Source organism: Diceros bicornis, chromosome 3, assembly GCF_020826845.1.
Source record: "Diceros bicornis minor isolate mBicDic1 chromosome 3, mDicBic1.mat.cur, whole genome shotgun sequence".
In the NCBI taxonomy this organism is placed as follows: Eukaryota; Metazoa; Chordata; class Mammalia; order Perissodactyla; family Rhinocerotidae; genus Diceros; species Diceros bicornis.
The window spans coordinates 88,777,203-88,804,322 of NC_080742.1; the positions used below are offsets into that span (position 1 = coordinate 88,777,203).

The 27,120-nt window shown below is 42.6% G+C and overlaps 1 long non-coding RNA gene across 1 annotated transcript; it reads right to left on the reverse strand.

The window, feature by feature from the left end:
* Positions 1–21,538: 21,538 nt before the first annotated feature.
* Positions 21,539–27,120, reverse strand: LOC131422294 (uncharacterized). The gene is made up of 3 exons (XR_009224059.1): positions 27,063–27,120; positions 24,724–24,830; positions 21,539–21,751 (listed from the first exon to the last, which is right to left on the reverse strand). It is a non-coding gene; the product is annotated as an uncharacterized LOC131422294 (long non-coding RNA).

Sequence of the window (27,120 nt, forward strand, 5' to 3'; positions counted from 1 at the left end):
TTGAGTTGAGAACAGAATCATATTTTGAAAATTAGAAAAGGACTTATCTTCATTTCTCCTTTAAATTATATTCCTTTCAGCAATCTCCCTCCAAGTCTGAGTCACAGAGTTTACTGCCCTGGAGAAGGAGAAAGTGGGTAGAACTGATGCAACTGATTACCTTTGGGTGTCCAATTCCCCTTGCTTGACTTAGTCAAGAGCTTGGTATTGAAAGCTAGGCTTTGTGGAAAGACAGAAGGATTTCTATATTCTGGAATTCCTCCTCTAACACATCAAGAGCCGTGGCAGGTTGGATAGACGGGTGAGTCTTAGAAAAGGGAGGTCCATGTCAGAGAGAAGACCTATCCAGTGGGTGCTAGAAAGGAGGGGTGAGGAGAGACCAAGCTGGGACGAGAGATCAGATAGGTTCTTGTTGCCCCTTCCTAGGGGTGGAACTGTTAAGTGTGTGTATGTGTGTGTGTGTGTGTGTGTAGGTGGAGGACAGGGGAGAGAAACAGTAGAGAAACAGGTAGTTATGGGGGAGCCTGAGAACATTAAGGTGAAGGCTAGGACTGCGGCACATATACCTGGACACAACTTACAGGAGGCGCCCAGCTCCCTGTTGAAGTCTCATCTGTCCAGGATGACAAAAGGGCAGTTGTAAGGCACTAGCTGAGGAAGTGGATGCATGAAGGAGCCTGAGGCAGCACTCTGGCTCCCCATGGCCAGCTCAGGGTCCAGACATTCTTACCTGGCCAAGAGAGGATGTGGAAAGTCCTGGGGACAGGCAGAAGCTTGAGGTTGGTGGAAGACACTGCCATGGGGGGAGACGTTGAGACCAGGGCAAATGGCTGGCACCCATCCTCTTTCTCAGTCTCTTTGCAGATTCCTTTTTATCTAGACTCGGGAATTCCTTTCTATACTAATCCCTTAGTGATATCGTCCAGTGTCAGGGCATTAATCCTCCCCATACACTACAAATCTCAAATGTACTGCTCCAGTCCCAGCTCTTCCTTGAACTCCAGACCTTTAAAGGCAGTTCCTTCCTTAGCATTTCCACTTGCAAAATAAAGGTATCCAAAACCGAGCTCCTTGTCCTCCTCCCCGCTCAGAAAACCTCTTCCTCTCAGGCTTCTCTTTGTCCTTATTGGTCTTCCAGTTACTCAACCAAAAACCACGGAGTACCCTGATCTCTTTTTCTGTCAGACCACTAGCAAATCTTGCCGACACTACCACCCTGGTCCGTGGCACATCATCTTACAACAGGATTTTTGCAATCACCTCCTAACTCACCCCTCTTCCTCCATTCTTGGTCCACTACAGTTTGCTCGCCACACAGCAGCTGGAGTGGGACTTTTAAAATGTAAGTCGGGGGCCGGCCCCGTGGCTTAGCGGTTAAGTGCGCGCGCTCTGCTGCTGGCGGCCCAGGCTCGGATCCCGGGCGCGCACTGATGCACTGCTTCTTCCGCCATGCTGGAGCCGCGTCCCACATACAGCAACTAGAAGGCTGTGCAACTATGACATAAAACTATCTACTGGGGCTTTGGGGGAAAAAATAAATAAATAAAAATTATAAAAAAAAAAAAAATAAATAAATAAAATAAATAAAATGTAAGTCGCTCCTCTGCTCAAAATCCTCCAATGGCTTCTCATCTCACTTACAGTAAAAGCCAAAACTCCTTACTACAGTCCACCAGGCCTGCCATGATCTGGCTGCCCACTGCCTCTCGCCCTCACTCCCTCCAGTCCAGCCATTCGGGACCTCTGCTCTTCCTCCAACACACCGTGTCCACTCTTGCCTCCAGGCATTTGCACTTGCTGTTCTCCCTGCCTGGAAGGCCCCTCCCCCATATTTGGTCCCTCACTTTCTTCGGGACTTAGCTTCAAATGTCTTCTTATTAATGGGGCCTTCCCTGACCCCCCTATAGGAAAGAACAAGTGCCCGGCCCTGCACTCCCATTTCCCTTAACCTGCCTCTCCATCCCCCGTATCACTTATCTCCCTCTGACAGATGACATATTATGAGTCTATTTATTATCTGTCACACGTCCACCAGAATCTAAGATCCATGAGGCCAGAGGGCAAGGACTTTGTATTGTTCACTGCTGCATATCCAGCACCTAGAACACTGCCTGATACATAGTTGGGGCTTGATCAATATTTTTTCAGTGAAACGATTCAATAAAATCTCCACGTTCCCCCGTCTCTGCTACCATATGGCCCTGAATACTCTATACCTTCCCACACACCATCCTTGAGGGGAACCAGGTACGGAGGAAATCTGAACAATTGACCTTTACACCACAAAGAGGCTGAGTGATATATATATATATATATATATATATATATATATATATATATATATATATATATATAAAGACCATTTAAGGCAAAATAAACTGTGAAACTATACATTGATCAAGTTTTAATTTTGTTTCTCTTCATAGTTACCCAATGGAATGGAGGGGCTGCTGATGAAGAACAGATCAGTTACAGGAAATAAAAAAGCTACATTTTCTTGGCACATGTGAGTTAACTGTAGAAATAACCGTATTTCTGCACATGTGTATCTGTGTGGTTCATCACATGAGTTCAAGGGCACATATGACCAACCTGGCTTTGTGTGTGCTGCTATAGAGGATGCATGAAGCAAAAAAAAACATTTTCAAAAGCTGGCAAGCTAGTTGGGGTGCTATGAAACATATTATGTGGTTTGGAGACATCTTCGTGAAAGCATGTGGTCAGATTCAATGATATATAACCACAAAATCTTTTAACAAGACAACGTAAACAAGGTTGGCCTGGAGGAGGTTGCACACTCTTCTCTGCTGGGTTGTAGAGGGGGCAGCTGAGAAGACATGGCAGCCAACAGCAGATCTCAGTTACTTGACTGAATGGGCCAGGCTTGTAGCAGGTGAGGGGAGACGTGACTTCCCAGAATTCACTTGTTTCCATCACTTGGGCAGCATTCTTCAGAGCAATTGCTCTGAGGAAGACTTGAGTAACCATCACTGGGGTTGAAAAGGATCTGGGAACCATTGGTTGCTGTACTTGAAGGAAAAGAAGGGCTCGTCTGAAGTCTTGCAGGAAAGGAATCCATGCCCTGGACTGCATATCTGGAGTGTGTTGGGATCTCAGCCAACAGGAGCTTTATCTCTGCTACCTAGTGTTTGTTATGGGATGTCAAGAGACACGACTGTTCTGACACACTGTCACTGTTTAGTGTCTTCTTCTATAATGAAGGTGTTGCTCTTTGACCAACAAATGTGGATTGCACACTAAACTTGTCCCTTGTACACTGTAACAAAGCTGACTTTCTAATCAGTGCTATACTTACACTTTCACGTGGATGTGTGAACTGTACCAGCCAAGCCTCTCCCATAGATCTCTGCTAATGGGAAGCAGTACTATGATTCCTCTATTAGTGATCTGTTGCTGAGTAACAAATTACCCCCAACACTTAGTGATTTAAAACAGCAGACATCTACTATTTCACAATTCCTGTGGGTCAGGAATCTGGGAGTGGTTTAGCTGGTGCCTCTGGCTCAAGGTTTCTCACAGGGTGCAGTGAAGGTGTTGGCCCAGGCTGCAGTCTCATCTGAAGGGTCAAAGGGAGAAGAGCTGCTCCAAAGCTCACTTGTGTGGCTGTTCAGAAAATCTGCTTCCAAACTGACTCATGGGCCTCTCCACAGAGCTGCCCCACGATATGAAACTAATAGGTAAAAAATAGTTAATAAGCATGCCATTTTTAAAACCTTTTTATTGAAGCATAACACAGAAATGAAAATTACACAAATCTTACCTCTACAGCTCAATAAGTTTTCATAAAGTGAAGACACCTGTTTCATCAAGCATAACCACCCAGGTCAAGAAATAGAACATGACCTACAAGCATCTGGAAGCCCCAGTCCTTCTCCCAGTCATCACCTTTCTTCTTCCTCCCTAAATGTAACCACTCCTTTGACTTCTAGCACCACATCTGCCTGGGTTTTTTTTTCGGCTTTATCGAAGTATAATTGACATTTGCCTATTTTTAAACTTTATATAAATGGAATCCTGCCATACATATTCTTTTGTGTCTGGCTTCTTGCTTAATATTATGTTTGTGAGGTCCATTTAAGCTGTAGCATGAAGCTGTGACTCATTTATTTTATTGCTGTAAAGGATTCTGTTTTATGAATATACTACAATATATAATATGTAACAATCTATTCTACCATTGATGTACATTTGGGTTATTTCCAGCTTTTGGCCAATAAAGACAATACTGCTCTAAACATCCTTATACATGTCTCTTGATGCACACGTGCATGCATTTCTGTTGGCCATTGTGGTAGGCAGAATAATGGTCCCACAAACATGTTTACATCCTAATCCCCAGAACCTATGAATATGTTACATTTCATGGTAAAGGGAAATGAAGATAGCAAATGGAAGTACATTTGATAATCAGCTGATCTTAAAATAGGAAAATTATTCTGGATGATCCAGCTGGGCCTAGTGTAATCACACGGATCCTTAAATGTGAAATATGGTGGCAGAGAAGAGGTCAGAGTGACACAATGTGAGAACTCACCCGCTGTTGATGGGTTTGGAACCATCAGCCAAGGACTGAGGGTGACCTCCAGAAGCTGAAATGATCAAAGAAGAAGATTCTTCCCTACAGTCTCCAGAAGGAGCACAACCTTGCTTAAACCTTGATTTTAGCCGATTTCAAACTTCTGAACAGCAAAACCGTAAAATAATAAATTTGTTGTTTTAAGCCACTAAGCTTGTGGTAATTTGTTACTGCAGCAATAGAAAATTAATGCAACAATATTCTTATAAGTAGAATCATTGGGTGTACATGTTCATCTTTTCTAGATATTGTCAAACAGTTTTCCAATATGGTTGTATCAATTCTACTCCGACCAGGAACGTGTGAGTGTTCCCATCACTCCACGTCTTTGTTAATGTTTGGTATCATCAGTCTTTTTAATTATAGCCATTCTGTTATGGTATCTCATTTTTATTTCCAGTTGCATGTCTCTGATTACTAAGGAGGTCGAGTACTTTTTCATATCATGATTGGCCATTTGGATCTCCTCTTTTATAAAGTGCCTGATCAAATCTCTCACCACGCGATTCCTTTGTGCTGTCGTGGTAAAGGAGGAATAGAATTTAGAACATAGCTCTCTAGTTCTCTATTCATTAAACCATTCTGCATTCTCAAGTCACAAAATTGGAATTTTCTTTAATGTTTTATGAGCCTTTTTTCTTTTCTTATTCTTCTTTAAAAATAAGAAAGGGAAGCAGATTCTAGCCTGTATATCACAGTATGGCTATCTTGGTGAGCTTGCAAAACAACACACTCTCACACGCAGTTATAAACACATATGAGACACTGAAAAGAAATATGCAACAGCTATTAAAGCCAGTAGCAAATATTTTTAAAAACAGTAGTTGTAAATACCAACAGACTATTAGGGTATTATTTATGGATTAATAATCTCTGCATGAGGCTATTTCATTCAGAGGCTCCATGATGAGTGTATTAGGACAGGCCTGGGTAGGAATGTTGAGATTGAAATATGATTTTCTTTAGCTGATATAACTTCTAAAATAAATCATTCATACAGTCGGTGACTCATACAATCCATTCCAGCATGCTCTGCTACTTGTTAGAAGATTTTTATTTAATTTAAGCATTTTCATTATTGTGGGTTTTTATTGTGCACTCTTCAGTTCTGAGTCTTGGACAATTGTTATAACAAGGTTACTAGTCAGAGACTGCAGATAAAGAACAGCAATTCAATAATTAAAAGGCAACCAAGAGTGCAATCTGTCAAGGAGCAAAAAAATCAGATCTGAAAGTGCATGAAGATGGGCTGAAAGCCAAAACTATTAATGCAAAATATGATTATTTCCAGTGGTGAACCAGTCTGTGTTGTGGCTCCCATGTTACAGAGGAGATTTTGTAAGATCCTCAGACCAATAGCATTAGGCAGGACAATCCTGATTTTCATCTTCTCCTTAGTTCTTAGAATATCTACTCTCAGAATTCCCTTTTTAATACTTGCAGGGTTTTATTAGACCAGGTTCTATTCCTTCCTCTTCTTATTTATTTCTTCTCTTGTCTACCACCATTCCTACCTTCCACATGGCTTTCCATGCCGAGAAAAAGTAAGGTTTTTGAGGACAAGGACCCAGTCTTTTTCTTTTTTTCATATCTCTCTAAATATCTTTTGGAATTGCCCATTGACCTCTCCTTCCATTAGCCTAGTCCAAGCCACAATTTCCCACTTTGCCTCCTGTGGACTCCTGGTCTCTCTATACCCATCTTTGCCCCACCTACCTACCCCCCCCCACCCTCCCCTCATCTTACAAAGCCTCCACACAGCAGCCAGAGTGGTCTTGCTGTTACACAAATCTGATCCTCTCTTCCTGCACTTAAAATGGATTGCCTTTACTCCAAACTCCTCAATGTGGCCTGAGAGGCCCTGCCTGGTCTGGCTGCCTCACCAGCCTCTTCTAGAACCTTGCTCCCTCTTGTTCTCTGCACTCTGCCTTTCAGATCCTGAAACACATCGTGCTCCTTTCCACCTCAAGGCCTTTGCATACTCTGTTTTCTCTGAGTCTGGAAGGCTTTCTACCGACCTCCAACCCCTTCTGCCTGGCTAATGGCCACCCATCCTTCAGGTCTCAACCTAAACATCACTTCTTCAGACCAGCCCTCCAAGTAATCCCAGCCAAGGTCAGGCCATGTTACTATTTGTTCACAGCAACCTTTATTTATCCTTCCTAGTACTTACCACAATTATAAAATTTTTGTGTATGATTCATTGATCCCTTCAATTTTATCAGGTGCCTACTATGTGCCTGTATTAGATTGCTAGGGCTGCCATAACAAATTATCACAGACTAGGTGGCTTAAACAGCAGAAATTTATCTTCTCACAATTCTGGAGGCTGGAATTCAGAACTGAAGGTGCTGGCAGCTTTGGTTTCTCTGAAGGCCTCTCTCCTTGGCTTGCAGATGGCGACCTTCTTGCTGTGTCCTCACGTGGTCTTTCCTCTGTGTGGTACATGTCTCTGTCCTAATCTCCTCTTCTTATAAGGACACCAGTCATATTGGATTAGGGCCCCATCCTTATGGCCTCATTTTAACCTTAATTATCTCTTTAAAGGCCTGTTATGGACTGAATGTTTGTGTCGTCTCAAAAGTCATATATTGAAATCTAATTCCCTTTGTGATGGTATTTGGAGGTGGGGACTTTGGAAGGTAATTAGGTTATGACATTGGAGCCCTCATAAATGGGATTAGTGCCCTTATAAGAAGAGACCAGAGAGCTAGCTAGTTCTCTTTCTGCCACATGAGGATACAAAGAGAAGTCAATAGTCTGAAACTGGAAGAGGGCTCTCACCAACCATGCTGGCACCCTGATCTCAGACTTCCAGCCTCCAGAACTGTGAGAAATAAACTTCTGGGGCCAGCCCCAGTGGCCTAGTGGTTAAGTTCAGTGCACTCCACTTCAGTGGCCTGGATTCAGTTCCTGGGCATGGACTCACACCACTTGTCTGCTAGTGGCCATGTTGTGGCAGTGACTCACATTAAAAAAAAAAAAAAAAAAAAACGAGGAAGATTGGCAGCAGATGTTAGCTCAGGGCAAATTTTCCTCAGCAAAAAAGAAAGAAAGAAACTTCTGTCATTTATAAGCCACCCAGTTTATGGCATTTTATTATAGCATCCTGAGCTAAGACAAGGACCTATCTCCAAATACAGTCACTTTGGGGATTAGGGTTTCATGTATGAATTTTGGGACTACACAATTCAGTCCACAACAGTGCCCAACACTGAATATATGCTGATGAACAAGACAGAGAGTGTCCCCGTCCTCAAAGAGCTTATAGTCTGGGCGGGATGGTGGAACAGGTGGAGCTGACAAGAAACAAGAAAATCAATGAATGAATATATAATTACAAATTATAAGAAGTACTCAAAGGGAAAAACAGGGTGCAATGAGAGAAAAGTGTGGGGCCCTGCTGTAGACTAAGGAGTTAGGGAAGGCCTTTTTGAGAAGATGTTTTTAAGTTAAGACCTGAAGGCTAAGAAGAAGCTAGCCACGTAAATGCCTTCACATATGCTGGTCCCTCTGCCATGGGCAGGCAATGAGGTGGGAGAGAGGTCGGCCTGTTTGAGAAGACTGAAGGAAGCTGGAAGGATTGGAATGCAATGAGGGGAGAGTAACATAAGGCGAAGGTAGAGAGCAGGCAGGGCAAGATTTCACAGGGCCTTGTGGCCCTGGTGAGGATTTAGATTATTCTAAGGACATTGGGAAGATTTTTAAAGATTTTGACCAGGATAGCTATGACACAACTGCTGTCATGAGGAGAATGGACTGTATGGAGGCAAATACGAAAGCAGGATTTCAATTAGGCCATTTCCAGTGAATCCCATGTGGGGAATTATAATGGCTTGGATTAGCATGGTGGCAATGGAGAGAGGAGAGAAACTGCTGAGAGGGGACAATCTGAAGTTTCATTGTGAACATGCTTGTCTGAGATGTTTGTGAGACAGTCAAGCAGATGTGTCAAGTGGTCAGTTATACAAGGTGGGAGTTAAAAGGTGAGCTGTGGGCTGGAGATGCAGCAGAATCTCATCTGACCTCAGGGTTAGGTTGTAAAGTCAGAGTGTAAGGCCAAAGCATAAACAATTAGAAGTTACCTTTGAAAAACTCTAATATCGCTTGCACCAAAGCTTTTGGAAGCTCAAATGCCAGGGTTCAGTTCCTTTTCTCTTTGCATTGTGGCCACTACTCCCATCTCCCCTTACCCCCAACAGTATCTGCTTTGTGTTAATGGAAACCAAGTCTGGTTTGCGGAAATGGGAAAAATGGGAAAAGGAAGATTTTCTCTTTGCCACGTGGGTAGAGTTGAAATCACTCACATAATACAGCTTTAGTGTATAAATTTGGGAGTCATCAGCAAACAGATGGTTTTTACAATTATGGGAATGAATAGGGTCACGTAGGGTAAGAGTAGAGCAAAATGAGGGCTGCATTAGTTCCCTAGGGCTGCCATCGCCAGGACCACAAATCGGGTGGTGCTAGGAGTCAGAAATCAAGGTGTCATCAGGGCCAAGCTCCCCCTGAAACCTGTGGTGCAGAATCCTCTTTGCCTCTGCTAGCTTCTGGTGTTTGCTGGTGATCTTTGGCATTCCTTGGCTTGTAGATGCATCACTCCAATCTCTGCCTCTGTCATCACAAGAGGTCCTCCCCTCGTGTGTCTGTGTCTTCATGTGGCACTCTCTTTCTTGTGTGCCTTTCTCTCCTCTTCTTATAAGGACAGGTCATATTAGATTAAAGGCCACTTCTATTCCAGTATGACCTCATCCTAACTAATTATATCTGCAAAACTTTCCAAATAAGCTCACATTCTGAGGTAGTAGAGGTTAGGACTTCAACACAACTCAACCCATAACAAGGGCCTTGGGCCAAGCTCTGAGGAACAGCAGCCTTAGAGGTCAGGTGGGCTGGACAAGTGTGAACAATTAGTAGCAAGATGCCTGTCTTTACCATTGGGTCTGTGCTCCCCATTAGAAGGTCTGTCTTCCCTTGGATTGTGAGCTGCATGAGGACAGGGGCTGCACCTCTCTTGTTCACACTGTCCCCCAACGACCGTCTGTGGGTAACACATGTGGCACTAAGTTATTTTTACTGTAACTTTCTAAACCACAGTCTTCATTTCTCATAGGAAAACTTCAAATTTCCAGAGAAGTTTCACCAACAATCTCTTCACTTTCCTAATTGGTCTTCCCCTGTCTGACCACATCTGTATTTATTCAGGTTTCATTCACATTCCTGAGGCTGGACAGTACTTAGCTTGATAGAGATGGCCACCACGTATCACTCACAAACAGATGTTGTCCCCATTTCACCCTCTGTGCCGGGTCATTTTATGGACATTCCCAATCTACTTCAGTTCTTTTCAAAAGGTGTCTTTCCAGATTTCATTCCTTAGTGTGACCTGCTCCACCATCTTGGGGTGCAAAAATAGTCACATCTCTTTTGTTTTTCTAATGAATTGCTCAAGTGTCTAAGTGACTACTTAGCTGAGAGCAGGTGCCTCTCTTGGGAATTTTCACTCCCCTCCGCCCTGTCGAGGGATTCTGGAGGTTTATACAGTCTCAAGAGGAATCAGTATGGTCTCCATACCCAAGAGGAGAGCAAATTAGGGTCTCATCCATCTTTGCTGCTATTGAGTCTCACTCCCACAAGGTGTCACTGTTGAAGACTTGCTCCGCGCAGTCTGACAGCTGATGCTGATTTGCTCTGGGACGATGGCTCCTAGAAGGCTCGCATCACATCACAGCTGCTGTGGCTCTTTAAGGAGAACAATCCCACATCCTCAGTGCTGTATATTCTGTCATGTCCTCAGCCTCTTCTAGCTGGTCTCTCTGATTTCATTCTTGTTCTAATGGGTTATCCTAAAAGTGGAAAGGAAGCAAAGATTCCCAAAGACATTGGGAGGAAAGAATTGGTGGTAGAGTTGGTGGAAAACAGTACATTAAAGATGCTGTTTTATACATGAAATCCTTGTATTAAATCACGTCAAATAGTCGTAGAGAGAAATCTTGAATTATAATTTACTCAGGTGTATATCTCTATCGAATTGGGCTCCAAAACCCTGGGAGAGAAAAGAATAATCATTGGAGAATGTAGAGGACTGATGTTCAATTTCTGTACTCGCAAGTGTTTAGAACAGAGAAAAGAGCTGTGGATCTGGAATAGGAAGACATGGGCTCAAGTCCTTGCCCTGTCGTTTATTAGCTGCATGAACTTGAGAAGTCACTTGATTTCGTTGACCTCGATACCCAAATCTATAAACTTAGGGCAATGCCAGTCCTTTCCATCTTATGATGCTCTTGTGAGAATCAAATGGATTGATCTGAAAACTGTAAAGCACTATATAAATATTAGGTCTTTCCAGACTTTTAAAATAATTAATAGACTTGATTTTTTTTTTACCATGTTTAGGTTTACAGGAAAATTGAGCAGTAAGTACAAAGAATTCCCATGTGCCCCCTACCCCCTCTGCAGTTTCCTCTATTATTAACTTCTTGAATCAATTTGTTACAATTGATAAGCCCATATTGATGCATTGCTATGAACTAAAGTCCATAGTTTACATTAGGGTTCATTCTTTTGTTGTACATTCTATGGGTTTTGACAAATGTATAGTGACATGTATCCACTGTTACAGTATCATACAAAATAGTTTCACTGCTCTAAAAATCCCCTGTGCCCCACCTATTCACCTCTTCCTCCCTCTCCCCTAACTCCTGACAACCACTGATCTGTTTTACTATGTCCATAGCTTTGTCTTTTTGATGTCAGGTGGTTGGAATCATACCGTATGTAGCCTTTTCAGATCGACTTGTCTCTCTTAGTAATATGCATATAAATTCCTCCATGTCTTGTCATTGATAGCTTGATAGCTCATTTCTTTTCATTGCAGAATAATATTCCATTATAAATGTATTCCCAACAGACCTTTTTTTAGACTTTATTTTTTTAGAGAAGTTTTATTTTATTATATTTTATTTTATGGTGAGGAAGATCGGCCCTGAGCAAACATCTGTTGCCAATCTTCCTCTTTTTGCTGAGGAAGATTAGCCCTAAGCTAATATCTGTGCCCACTTTCCTCTACTTTGTATGTGGGATGCCGCCACAGCATGGCTTGATGAGCGGTGTGTAGGTCCGTGCCCGGGATCTGAACCTCTGAATCCTGGGCCACTGAAGCAGAGCACATGAACTTAACCACTGTGCCACCAGGCCTACCCCTAGAGCAGTTTTAAATTCACAACAAAATTGAGAGAAAAGTACAGAGATTTCCATACCCCTGCACATGCATAGCCTCCCCCATTATCAACATCACTCACCAGAGTGGTACATTTGTTACAACTGATGGCCTGTATTAACACATCATATTCATCTAAAGTCCATAGTTTACCTTAGGATTCACTCTTGATGTTGTACGTTCTATGGGTTTGGACAAATGTATAATGACATATTTCCATCATTATGCTATTATAGAGTATTATCACTTCCCTAGACTTTTTACTTAAAAACAAACAAACAGAAAAAACCCCAACAACTACATTGTATTAGAGTTAAATTAAAATAAATATCAAGAGCACCATTAAAGAAAAAAGGAAGGTGCAAAGGGCAGCTTGGTAGGGGAGTGGGTGGGCAGAGAAGCTACGTTCCCACTCTGTTGCCTTCATGCAGATGGTGTGTGGTGGAGAAGGGAGGGATTGTGGGCTGGTTGTAAACATAAGAACCATCATATTTCCCTTCTGCTCCCTCCCGGAAACACAGCTCAGCTGCCAGCAACTTGGTCCCCTGCGCACAGGGCCTGAGCAGTCACTCTGATGCAGGATCCCTGGCCTTGGTACTGACGGCAGACTAAGAAAAGTACGCTCAAGTCCTGTATCTCTCAAACCACATCACTCCTAGCTGTATGTCTGACACATACAGCATGCGATAAGTGCTTGAATGAATGGCTGAAGAAACAGGATAGGCCGCAGACTTGGGGACTCAGGGAAGGTGCAAGGAGGAGGCAGAAAGATCTGGTCATTAATGATCTTGTGATACGGCCCTGGAGATACTATTGGCAAGCCCAAAACCTCTTTTACAAACTGCTGAGCACTGCAGAGGGACTGTTTGCATTAAATTCAAGCTGAGACATCCTCAGGATTCCTAACAATGAAGGAAATAGCAGCCTGGTGGCAGCTGGTAGACCTAGAGGAAAATGCGTGTTTATCCCCCGTTCTCCTTCGACAGCTGAATCTTCAGCGCCACCTAGTGGTGCACTATTTAGGCTCTCTGCTCTACCAACGCAACCAACCAGGGCTTCACGCCCTGGTTTAAAGCTGGAAGGATTAAAGCCTTCCTCTTAAAATTCAAGATAAGAGACTATGTGGAAATAATGAATAAATTGAGAGCTTTAGAAGTAACGTCAGAGAATTTTCAGTCACAGAACTTAATCTCAGCAATTACATACACAATTAGTAGCAGGATTTTGTATTTGTGCTTATCGTTTCACAGTTTGGGATATTGAACAATTTTGGACAACAAGGCCAAGATTAAAAGTTAAAGCCGTGTGGGGCCGGCCCGGTGGCGCAAGCGGTTAAGTGCGCGCGCTCCGCTGCGGCGGCCCGGGGTTCGCTGGTTCGGATCCCGGGCGCGCACCGACGCACTGCTTGGTAAGCCATGCTGTGGCGGCGTCCCATATAAAGTGGAGGAAGATAGGCACCGATGTTAGCCCAGGGCCGTCTTCCTCAGCAAAAAAGGAGGAGGATTGGCGGATGTTAGCTCAGGGCTGATCTCCTCACAAAAAAAAAAAAAAAAAAGTTAAAGCCGTGCAAAGGAAATGCAGAGCTGAGAAGTGAAGAGACTCTGATCCAGCCCCTGCCTCCTGGCCAGGGAAGTGTCATCGCCATTTCACAGTTAAAGCAAGCCGGGCTCCATTAAATGCCAAAGGTCAAATGTCTAATAAACGAGGCAAGAACCCTGGTGGGGTGGAGTGTTCTTTTCCTTTGCTGTGCAGCTTCAAAGCGCCCCCTTTCTTTTGATATTCGCCTTGTTTTGCTGCAGTTGCATTGATATCCTCATTCCAATGGGTCGGTCATCTTTATTCTATTCTTTACTCACAATCTGTTCTAAAGGCTTGGTCACTCTTTCCCTCATACAGGAGCTAGAATTCCTGAGAATTTTCATAATGTGGATAGCAGTTTATTACATTTGTTATATACATTCAATATCTTATATATAATGTCAACTCACATCCCCTTTATCTGTTATAAAATTTTAGGTCTGTCTTTGTAGGTAATATTTTTAATCAAATTTATACAGTTTACAATGGATTTTTAAAATCTGCATTTTCTTTAAGAGCATGTGATTTGGAATTAAAAGAACTTACATGTATTTGGCATTAGATACCGACTAGGTGATTTCATATCCAATAACTCATTTTAATCTTCATGACTAGCTTTATAGGTAAGTTAGAGAATTATCCTTATATTGGTGAAGAAACTGAGCTTCAGAGATTTTAAATAACTGTCTCAGTTATTTTAGTTTAGTTGTTATGTCACAACTAAACAGGGGAGCTGGAAGTGGAACCTGGGTTTCCTGTCTCTAAGTCTAGCAGTATTTCTACCACACCTTTGACTCCACTAGACTTGAAGTCAGGAAGTCTAAAGTTTTACTCCCAACCTAAATAATATATAAAACACTGCATACTATGTCACTCTTTTGGAAATTCATTATGCGCATTTGCATATCAAAGGTTCTATTCAATCTAATAAAAGACACATGTTTAGCCTAGTGATTCCCAAGAGAGGAAGATGAGTGGGAGTAAGTTAGTGATGAGTGAATAGGCCAGTGAAGACCTTGAAGTTGGAAAGATTTTGGTATATTTTGATACAGGAAAATAATTATAGGTGAATCCTAAAAGATTAATATAAAACACGAAGCCACAGAAAACTCCTAAGAAATACATATAGATAAATTTCTGATCATTATATAGAGAATTCTCCAAAAGTATGACTAAGATTTAACTACATACAATTCAAGAGCTTTTTCTTTTTTAATCTAAAACATATCATAAACTAAGTACAAAGGCAAATAAACCAGGAAAATATTTGCAACAAATAAGTCAAAGGATTACCATCCTTAATCTATAAAGAACATGTATCAAATTGATGAGAAAAGCATTAAAATATTAATAGAATCTAGTTACTATAATATCATCCTTCTAAAATGATTTGAGGTCATTTAGATAAGGTTATAGATTTTAAAAACAAAAATAAACATAAAAAGCAAATTGAGAAAATATAATAAAAATACAAGTAAAAGACAAGCAAATATTTTATGGAAGAGGAAATGAAAATGGCTAATAGAGAAAAAAGCATTTTTACTCATAACCAAAGAAATATAATTTGAAAAAAATGAAATGCCATTTTCCCAGCAATTAAATAAGTAGAAATTGGGGGAAATATTACTTAATATTGGTGAGGGTGCTATACTATATAGATGGTGAGAATATAAATTGGTTATAAGCTTTTAGGAAAACAGTTTGGGAATATGCATCTGGAACCTCAAATATATTTCTTCTGATTCCAATTTTAAAAATTACCCTAAGGGTATAATCATAAGTGATTTCAAAGATCTCGTTTTTGGTTAAAATCTTAAAGCCCAGGCCCAGCCCCGTGGCCAACTGGTTAAAGTTCCGCGTGCTCCGCTTTGGCGGCCTGGTTCACTGGGTTCGGATCCCGGGCGCAGACCTAACTCTGCTCACCAGCCATGCTGTGGTGGTGTCCCACAGACAAAATAGAGGAAGGCTGGCACAGATGTTAGCTCAGGGCTAATCTTCCTCAAGCAAAAAAAAAGAGGAGAATTGGCAACAGATGTCAGTTCAGGGTGAATCTTCCTCAGGGGAAAAAAAAATAACCTTAAAGCTCAATCTTTCAACAATGAAGGGATAAACAGTGATGTATCCAAACGTTGAAATAGCATACATTAAAAAGGATTTTAAAAAAATTATGATCTGTGGTCACCTGGAACCATGTGGCCACTGAGGGGACAAGACTTTTACTGCCCACTACCCCAAAATCTCATGTTGGCTGGTCCACTACCTTAATGCCATCACAGTGAATGAAAGGCGCTGCGCACTGTACCCTCTACCAAAAGATGGCACACATTTTTGAGGAGGCAAATACGAGATTTGTATGTGCTGCAGTGACCCTTTTCACAGGCGAATGAAAAGTTGTCAGGTTTGAGTGGGCTCAGCGTGAGAAGGTTCCTCTGCTGACCTGGTACAATGAGTTTGTCCGTCAGCCCTTAGGATCTAGCAGATCTAATCATGCTCCCAGTGTCTGGGGGCAGATCAGGATGTTGAATGGAGCAAGACCCTGTGAAGGATTCACAGATTTGGTTTTATTTTCCCTGTCTGTCATGCCTCTCCGGAGCCACCATCTGGGGACTTACTGGAGACCTTATAAATGGTCATGGTATCTTGCACCACATTGCTTCTAACCAAGAAACCCAAGTTAGATAATGGGCTACAGCCCATGAGAATCACTGGTCTTATCATGTACCCAACACCCAGAAGCAGCTGGCCTTACAGAACAGTGGAGTGGCCTATTAAAATGTACTTATGCCTCCAGCTGGTTAAATAAAATACCTCAATATGGTGTGCTGCCTGCAAGACTGAAATATTCTTTGAACCAGCATGATAATAATGCTATTCTTCCTCTGGCCAGAGTACATGAGTCAGAGAATCAAGTAGTAGAATTGAGGATGGCACATCTCACAAATGCCCAGTGACCTCCTTCTAAAATGTTTGCTTCATGTCCCCATTGTATAGAAAATTTAATATAGAATTGCTCATACCAAGAGAATAATATTCTTACTGAATCTGAAGCTTAGACTACCAGCTGGGTATTACATCTCATGAGGTCACTGGGTAAACAGGCAAAAATCAGTGTTATGCTTTTAGCCAGTGCATCCGACACATCTCACACATCAGTTCATGTCCAGTGACCCCCTGTCTCTTGCTCCACCTGCCCCCATGGCAACCAGCTTTGCATGTGCTCTCACTGACTTTGGAGAGGCCCAGCCAGACTGCACCCAGCTCGAGTGTGTGCCCCAAGGTCTTACCTTCTATCCCCGCTTCCTTGTTGACACTGCTGCAAGACCCTGCTCAGCACCCATGCCTGTGCTTCCTGGAAGTGTGGGGCTGTTCACACTCCATGGGGCACACCCTTGACCAGTGGAAGGCAAGAGCTGGTGGATAAATCCTCCCTGCTACTTCTCCTTCATGGGATGGTTCTGAGAGTTTATGGGGATTTTGGAGAACAGCCCCATTGGATGACGCAATCAGTCACACCGGTCAGTGGCCAGCTCAGTGACACATCCTCATGTGGGCTCTCCTGTCTTTGCCTCCTCACTTCCCTTGTCCCTCCTCCTCCTCCCTGGGATTGCATATCTTAATAAAGAAACAACATGTTAGCCCTCAGCCTCAGCCTCTGCTTTCTGGGAACCCAGGCTAAGACAGCTAGCAATGTGCAAGGTTCATGAATGAGCACACACAGCTACACGCACACACACAAACACACACACAGAGTCTCATACAAATACTATAGAAGGTGTAAAGGAAGATTTATTGAGAAAAACAGCAGTGGCAAGGGAAGGAGAAGGAGAAGGAGGAAGAGAAGGAGGAGCAGAAGAGTGCATAGGACATGATCCTACAAATTCTCATTATTCCATATTGAGGTCTGCTTGGATTGGGAGCAGCTGGACTCCCGTGGAAAGTCCTCCAGGAGTGGAATCCTGTCCCTCCTGCTTTTTATATTTCTAGGGAAGTTGGGAGAGGGACAGGAACACCGGGTCTACTACATGATGATGGGACCATCTTTTCCAGGGAAATAACTAGGATCTGGAGCTCAGCTGGGGTAGTCTGCACACCAGGCCAGAGATTTTGCATTCTTTGTTGAGTTGGCTCAGTCCTACTGACTCAGCTTGTAGCCAAGCCTGCATAAAGTGGGGAGGGAAGAGAGTCATTAGGGGCCTTAAGCAAAAGATCTGTCTCTCCAGATCAGGGATTGTTTGTCCCAATTTTCAAGGAGAAACAAAGTTGTTGCTATACAATGAGGGTGGGGAGTTATATGCTTGAATCCCAGGGGATGTCCCCGAGTACTTCTTTATAGTGCATGTCCAAGGGCAAATGTTAATGAAAGACTACTGCATTTCTATCCAGGCAGGATCCGAATTCAATCCCCCAGGAATAAAGATTGGATCTCACCACCAAAAATTTTAACCAGCTGAGGGCTGGCCTAAGGTGAGGAAGTATGGAATGAGTATGGGAGGGGCAAGTAATAATCACAGCTATGGGCCAGCAACAAGTGGCTGAACAAGGACTGCCACCTCCACTCATGTTTCCTTTCTGTAGTGTCACATATATTTATACATTTCCATATAATTTCCTTTGCTTTCCTCTTCTTTTGGTTGCTTTTAAGATTTTGCCTTTAGTGTTCTACAGTTTCAGTCTATATATCTGCCAATATTTTTTGAATACTGCTTCTTCCCATTCTCTATTCTCTCCTTCTGGAGATCCCATTAGACGGGTTTTGGATCTTCTCATTCTCTCTTCCATGCCTATTAACTCTCTTTTATATGTTGCCTCTCTGATGAATGAAACGAAAGATGAACTGAATAAATAAATGGAGAGATAGTCCATGTTCATGGATAGGAAGACTCATTATTGTCAAGATGTCAATTCTTCCCAACTTGATCTATAGATTCAACGCAATCCCAATCAAAATCCCAGCAAGTTAGTTTACGGATATGGACAAACTGATTTTAAAGTTTACATGGAGAGGCAAATCACCCCAAATAGCCAACACAATATTGAAGGATAAGAACAAAGTTGGAGGACTGATGCTACTCAACTTTAAGACTTACTATAAAGCTACAGTAATCAAGACAGTGTGGTATTGGAGAAAGAACACATGAATAGATCAATGGAACACAATAGAGAGCCCAGAAATAGGCCCTCATAAATATAGTGAACTGATCTTTGACAAAGAAGCAAAGGCAATACAATGGCACAAAGACAGTTTCTTCAACAAATGGTGCTGGAATAATTGGACATCCTCATGCCAAAAAAAAAAAAAAAATGAATCTAGGCACAGACCTTGCACTCTTCACAAAACTTAACTCATAATGGACCACAGGCCTAAATGTAAAATATAAAACTCCATAGGAGAAAACCTAGATGACCTTGGGTATGGTGAAAGAAAAAATTGATAAACTGGTCTTCATTAAAATGAAAAACTTCCACTTTGTGAAAGACAATATCAAGAGACTTAGAAGATAAGGCACAAACTGGGAGAAAATATATGCAAAAGACACATCTGGTAAGGGACTGCTATCCAAAATATACAAAGAACTCTTAAAACTCAACAATAAGAAAACAAACAACCTGATTTAAAAATGGGCCAGAAACCTTGACAGTTGGTGCCGGCCCGGTGGCGCAGTGGTTAAGTGTGCATGCTCTGCTTCTGTGGCCCCAGGGCTCGCAGGTTCAGATCCCAGGCGCACACAGACGCACCGCTTGTCAAGCCATGCTGTGGTGGCATCTCATATAAAGTAGAGGAAGATGGGCACGGATTTTAGCCCAGGGCCGAACTTCCTCAGCAAAAAAAAAGGAGGAGGATTGCCACCAGATGTTAGCTCGGGGCTGATCTTCCTCACAAAAAAAAAAAAAAAAAGACTTGACAAACATCTCACCAAAAAAGATACGTAGTTAGCAAATAAGCATATGAAAATCTGCTCCACATCATATGTCATCAGGGAAATGCAAATTAAAACAACAATGAGATACCACTACACACCTATTAGAATGGCCAAAATCTGGAACACTAGACCACACCAAATGCTGGTGAGGATGCGGAGCAACAGGAACTCTCATTCATTGCTGATGAGAATGCAAAATGATACATTAACTTTGGAGGACAGTTTGGCAGATTCTTATAAAACTAAACATGCTCTTACCATATGATCCAGCAATCATACTTCTTGGTATTTACCCAAAGAAGTTGAAAATTTATGTCCACACAAAAACCTGCCCAGGGATGTTGATAGCAGCTTTATTCATAATTGCCAAAACTTGGAAGCAACCAAGATGTCCTTTAGTAGGTGAGTGGATAAATAAACTGTGATACATCCAGACAATGGACTATTATTCAGCACTAAAAAGAAATGAGCTATCAAGCCATGAAAAGACAAAGAGGAAACTTAAATGCATATTACAAAGTGAAAGAGGCTAATCTGAAAAGGCTACGTACTGTGTGATTCCAATTATATGACATTCTGGAAAAGGTAAAACTGTGGACACAGTAAAAAAGATCAGTGGTCGCTGGGGTGTATGTGTGTGGGGAGAGATAAATAGGCAGAGCAAAGAGGATTTTTAGGGCAGTGAAATTACTCTGAATGATATTATAATGATGGATATATGTCACTATACTTTTGTCTAAACCCACAGAATGTACAAGACCAAGAGTGAACCCTAAGGTAAACTATGGATTGTGGGTGATTATGATGTATTTATGCAGTAAAAAAAATACTTTGGTAAAAAAAAAAAAAGTACCATTCTGGTGAAGGATGTTGATAATGGGGGTGGTGATGCAAGTGTAGGAGCAGGGGGATATATGGGAAATCTCTGTACCTTCCTCTGAATTTTGTTATAAACCTAAAACTGCTCTAAAAAAATAAAGTCTTGGGGCTGGCCGGGTGGTGTACTGGTTAAGTAGGCGCGCTCTGCTGCAGCAGCCTGGGGTTCGGATCCCTGGCTCACAACGATGCACTGCTAGTCAAGCCATGCTGTGGTGGCGTCCCATATAAAGTGGAGGAAGATGGGCACAGATGTTAGCCCAGGGCCAGTCTTCCTCAGCAAAAAGAGGAGGATTGGCGACAGATGTTAGCTCAGGGTTAATCTTCCTCACAAATAAATAAATAAAGTCTTAAAAAAGAACCTAGTTAAAATTCATTATAGTTGGAATTTCCTCTTGTTCCAGAATACTTAGAAATTGGGTTACTCTAGGAGACTGGGTTTTGCAAAACAATATTGGAGACCTTGCTTGGTGCAATCAGTGTAGATCCTACCTTTGTCCCTTTCCACTCCTATATTAAACAGGCAGCTAGAAAGTGCCAGACAGGGCCCAGATGTCCTCAGGAGGAGTAGGTGGCAAAGAATGACAAGGAGACACATTAACAAGAGAAGTCACATTCAGGAAAAGGCAGTGCCCATATAGATCACGGATGAGAATGGGCATTACAGAGGGTTTTCATAAACTCTCATGTTATAATATGGAAGATATTTTCTCTCCTAGGAACCCACTAGTTTCTTGAAAGGCCTCATTTACATGTTTCCAATCTGGTAGTACATAGTAGATGCAGTGGATATTAAAGGTCACAATAAGGAAGAGATTTTAAGCATAAATACCACAAGAACACTATTTCATTTTTTTAAGGGGAAGCAAAGTAGTCTAAAGAAGTATCTATATGCATAAAATAAGTAGATAAACCAAAATGTTAAACAAATGTATACATAATTTTCTATGATAGAAATTTTGACTGGGGAGCACCTATTCCCACAAGCAGATTTCATCTGAGATGCTATGTATAAGGCTATTCATGGTGATATGAGTATTATATAAATTTTTCTGAACTTTTAACTCTATTTTATCGTTAACGAATCTATAGAAAATGAGCATGGCCCAGGTGCAGGGTCCAGGGGAATGGTTGGAGAATGATTTTAGGACAATAAAAGGCATCCCACTGATGTCAACTAGCTCCTTTCTGCCATCTGTTTTCCCCTTAAAATCTCAACATCACTTTTTTAAACACATTGTCCTCACCGTGTTTCCTACCTACCAATAGCCTGTGGTTTGCCATTTATAAAGTCAGTGCTCTTGGCTTCAAGGAACAGAAAACCCTGACTCAAACTGGCTTGAACAATAAGGAATTTATTACTTCACATTATAGGATGTCCAGAGTTTGAGTACGCTCCAGGCATAGTACAGCCATTTGCCTCAATGATGTCATCAGGACCAGGGTTTTCCATCTTTTCCCTCTCATCCTCTGTGAGTCGGCTTTGCCCTGGGCTGACCCCCTTCATGGCTGAACAACAGCTGTAGCAGTTTCAGGTAGTATGGACACATACGATCCTGTCTGAGGGAAGAAGTGGGACCATCGCTTTTGTTGTTTTAAACAGCATTATTGAGATATAATTCATATACCATATAATTTTCCCATTTAAAGTTTATAATTCAATGGTTTTTAGTATATTCATAGAATTGTGCAACCATCACCACAACCAATTTTAGAATATTTCACCACCCCAAAAAGAAATCTCGAACCCATTAGTAGTCATTTCCTATTTCTCCCCAACCATCCCCAACTCCAGCCCTAGGTAACCTCTAATTCACTTTCCATTACTATGTATTTGCCAATTCTGGATGTTTCATATAAATGGAATCATACAATACATGGTCTTTTGTGATTGACTTACCTCACCTACCATAATGTTTCTAAGGTTCATCACCATCTCTTTCTTGCATCCCCTCTTTTAAGGAGAATGAAAGCTTCCCTGAAATCTCTCAGCCGACTCCCCATTAATAGTCTATGGTCTAAACTGAGCTGCATGACCAATTCCTAATCTAAGCACTGGCTCTGGAGGAGGAATTGCTATGAGTGCCTTAAACTGATATAAACCAATTCCTGGCAACAGGGATAGGGTTAGCTAGTTACCTGCAAAGTTGTCACTGGCAGGCAGGGATAGTGAAAGTGAGGGGTGGATATCTGAACAAAATTGAGTTCCTTTTAGGAAAGAAGAATGGGGGAAATGGATGTTGGGTTAAAGAAAGAAAGTGTACACTACACTTAGATAGTGCAACATAATACTTACAAGTGGAGCCAAGAATCAATGATGAAAGAGTTACCTTGGGTTATTTATTTTTTCAGTCTTCCCTTTTTCCTGACTTTTTATTCTGCATCTGTAGGTTTCAGACTAGGACACCACTAAGGTTCTAGGACTCTAGGTCCACCACTGCCACTGCCACTGCCACCAGCCACTCCAACCCCTGCAGTGGATTCCCCCACCAGGCTTAGCCAAGCTGACTGAATGCCGGAGCTTCAGGGAAGTGGGGAAGGCAGGGAGAAGTAACTGAGAGGTGAGAGCCACACAGTGCCTTCTGTCCAGGTAATCGATTGACAAAATCTAGTATGTTACCTTTGCTATTCTAGCTTCATGTGGTTGAAATATGCAACTGGGAGGGAGGCTGCAACGATAAGAATACTATATACATATGTGGATTCGTGGATATGTATATCCTGTCAGTGAACAAAAAATTAAAACGTGGGGCAATCTTAAACCTCGATTCTTTCTCCCTTGGTTTAGTCTCATGTTCTCTCATGCTTTTCCACAATAGGGGGTAGTCTGACTGGGGATTTAAGTACTCCTTCTTTTTGAGCCATCACGGCACTCCTGTCTTACTCCATTTCCTCTTACCCTACTTCTAGACAGAGGTAGTTTCCCTTCAACATTCTTAATAACAGATTCTAAGTCAAGAGAATGTCACCTCAGGATTGGTTCTGGACCAATGGGAAGCTACTGGGTTTCGGGATGATCTGTCATCATATTGGGAAAATACCACAGATACTGAGACATAAATCAGACTCTTCGAATACTGGGGGCGATTGGATGTCAGTCAGCACATTCCTCCAACACCCTCAAGGGAACATGACTTCATTTTATAGGCAATTGGGCTCACCCTTTCAATGTGTATCTTATTTCAATACATGGCAAGTATCATGTGTGGCAGTGTGCTAAATGTGGAAGGAGATGCAAATCCCTATCCTTGACAGTGTAGAATGCTTTCTCCAAAGATCCCAGGCAAGAGTTGGAGACTGAAGAAAATTCCAAATGGCTACCAGGAATGAATTTTCTGCTCCTTGGAAACCTCGCTCAACTGTTAGCAATACTGAACAAAGAACATGGGGAGGGTGAGCATAAGCCATGCCCTTGGCTGTGCACATCAGATGTTTCTTTGGCCTTATCTATGATATGAATGTGCTACTGAGCCTCAGGGATTCTGCCCAAGTGGCTGCTCCAGGCATCTAAGGGCCATGGTGCCTGAGTTTCCTTTTGTGGCATTAGAGATGCTCATCATGGCTCAGCAGAGGAAGCTTTCTGGGACCTTCCTTGACTATGAGAGGGAACTAGACTTCAGTCCTTGACTAACAGAAGGTCTTAGGCTTCCCAAGCCAGAGAGTCAAGTTTCTGCTGGGCTGCAGGAAACCATTCAAGGCTGGCTAGCTGTTGAGCCTATTATTTTGGGATCTGTGTACATGCTAGTAAAATAGAGTTAGGAAGAGAGTAGAGTTGGTATTGGTCTCTAAAAACTCCGACCTATACCTCTACCTGCAGGAGAGCATGCAGAGATTGCTTCATTATCTCTGATATCCCCAGGCTTCCCATAGAAATACATGATTAGTGGCTGAAGTGAGGGATGCAGACTAAAAACATTACTATTATTCAAGAAAGAAGATCAGCAAGGGTGTAGCTATCAGGAAAGGCTGCCTGGAGGTGAGCCCTGCAGGAAGAATGTGATTTGGAGGGACAGAGAGGGAGAATGGGGCCACTTCAGGTTTTCAGTGGCGGTGAGTTAGGGATTGCACAAATGGCCCTATACAAACAAAATGGCAGGCAGAAAAATAATTTGGTTTTAATACTGATTCACTGAAAGTATTGAAATATCAACGTATCATGGGTTGGATTTTCCAGGAAGCATATCTAAGACAGTGTGTATTAGTCTCCTATTGCTGATGTAACAAATTACCACGAACTTAGCAGTTTAAAACAACACAAATTTATTATCTTATAGTTCTAGAGGTCAGAAGTCTAAAAGTCTAAAGGAACACAGGGTTGTGTTTCTTCTAGCTCTGGGGGAGAATCTGTTTCCTTGCCTTTTCCAGATTCTAGAGATTGCCTACATTCCTTGGCTCAGTGCTCCTTCCTCCATCTTCATAGCCAGCAGTGTAACATCTCTCTTTCTCTCTAATTTCCTTCTTATAAGGACCCTTGTGATACATTGGGCCCACCTGGATAATCCAGGATACTCTTCCCATCTCAAGAGCCTTACCTTAATCACACCTGCAAAGTATTGATAGGTCCAGGGATTAAGACGCGGACATCTTGGGGGGTCATTATTCTGTGTACCACACGGTGTTCAGTGTTCAGAATCAACGCCTGTGAAAAAGGGCGAGAAGGAAGCAGGATTGGGCAGAGGGAGAAGCTGAGCTCTGAGGCTCTGAGGCTGATAGCCTCAGCTGACCCAGCGAGGAGCTCTGGGGCTAGAATGACCTCTCAGAGGTGTTTTGTTTTGGGCTGAAATGACCAAGCTTTTGAACTCCCTCCTAGACCAGTCATGAGATGTGGGCCACCTCCAGCGGGCATGACACCAGTTCAGATGGCTCACTGCATCGGAGGCTGTCCCTGAGGGAGTGACAGCTGAAGGCAGCCTGCCCACAGCGCTCCACACCTGGGACAACAAGTGGGGCATCTCCACGTCCACCACTCAACCCTGGTAATGATGCCTGAAAAGAGCTTTGGAGAGGTCCCATTGCTTAGTGTCATTTGTGTCCTTTCGCACTTATGAGCTACATGTTGAAGATGTGGCTCTCACTATAGTCCCCCCTGGAGTGGGGGTGGGGTGGGAGGTTAAGTTCTGTAAAGCATGGACAATCCTTAACTTATTTATTTATAACTGTGTCCTTCTAGGAAGGATTTGAGGTGGCAATCGTTAGCTTAACCAAAGTGGAGCAGTTACTATAGGAAAAATATTAATAGTATGAATTATATAACTTCATAAATAAGTGAGATGCTACAATAATGCACTAATATATCAGTAAATACAGGTGTCATGTAATGGCAACAGTTAACTCCTCAGAGATGAATTTACAACTCGTTCCTGTTTTGACGCAGATATTTCACATTTGCAGCTGACATATCTGAGCTGTATGACCTACTGTTTCTATTTATACAAACACGAAATGTAAGGCAGGAACACGGAGGTCTCTCTCAGAGAGCGGCCACACCCCCCACCACTGCTACACTCCTCTCCTTTGCATATGTAGATCTGAGGCTTTAATTTTGTGGAGATGTCTCATTTTTTCTAGTCTGATCATCTATATAGAAACCTGGGAGTTGTTCCCCAGTTTCTCTGTTGGGAACACAACAGGCTGACACCAATGTCCCCATTCACAACCACACTGGCCACAATGAATTAAAGCCTTCATATTAAAGAAATAAAGTAAAGAAAACTAACAAACCTTCCCCCATAGCCCCATGAGCACTCCTCGATTAGTGACCATCTAATCAGCCTGCTTTGCTACACACGATCCTCCACATGCCCGCCTTCGCCCTCCGAGGGAGGGGCTGCCTCTCTCCCTGGCTGCTGTTTCTCCCTGGCAGCACAGCCTGCCACTTCTCTTCCTGGGGTTCTGGGCATCTGCCTTGTGATGCCTGATCTTTTCAACAGTATGTGACTCCAATTCACATAAAATCAGGGTTTCTTTCCCCACAGCTCAACTACATCCAGATGTTACCCTCTGGTGGGGCACTCACACTCCCTTCCTGGAGCTGTGGGAGAGTCGTTTGCTGTAACCTCAGTTTTAAATAAGGTAACTGAAAGCTCACCCCAGCCCTGGTTCTTTGCTATCATTCCTCTGTGAGTTAAGGCTCATGTCTCGTGTATGAAGAATCACTGTCTTCAATGATGCTGGGACTGGACAGGGGAGGAGGCAGTCCTTAGAATTCTTGCCCTGGCCCACCAGCATCCACGTACAAAGATGGCTAGATACTCTGAGCAGCTTATCTCAGTTTTGCCAAACACATATTCTTTCTTCCAAGGTACCTATTGGATCCCCGGGATTTTCTGGTTAACTGGTAGTTGCTTGAGGTTTAGGCAGCCACCACAGAAAAAATAAAAACTGATATTTATTGAATGTTAACTATGTTCTATGCACTCTTCTAAATGCTTTACATGCATGGACTCATTTAATCCTCATGACAATCCAGTGAGGTAGATACTGTTGTTATCATCATCATTATAGAAATTGAGGTACGAAGAAATTAAATGTATTGCTCAGCTCCCTCAGCTAGTACACTGCAGAAGTGGAATTCCAATCCCGGCGGCCAGTTCCAAAGGTGTTGCTTAACTGCTGAGCTGTGCCCCCTACAGTACCCGCTAAGTGGCAGCGTGAAGACTGCATGAAGTGCACATCTTCAGCCTGGGCAGTACTGTGTTGTCATTCAACTGAGCCAATAAGTCACAGAGCATAGATGCCTGCCTCTTCTCACTGCCACAAAACCATCCACAGCATATGCATGGATCCATGGCCATGCTTGCACAGCTGTACTCACGGGGGCACTCAGAGGCAAACATACCCACATGAGCACGCTCTGTGTGGTCAAACTCACCCACATGTGATGCAGATGTCCCAGCAAGACTGGATTCTGGTCTTCAGAGGCCCTAAAA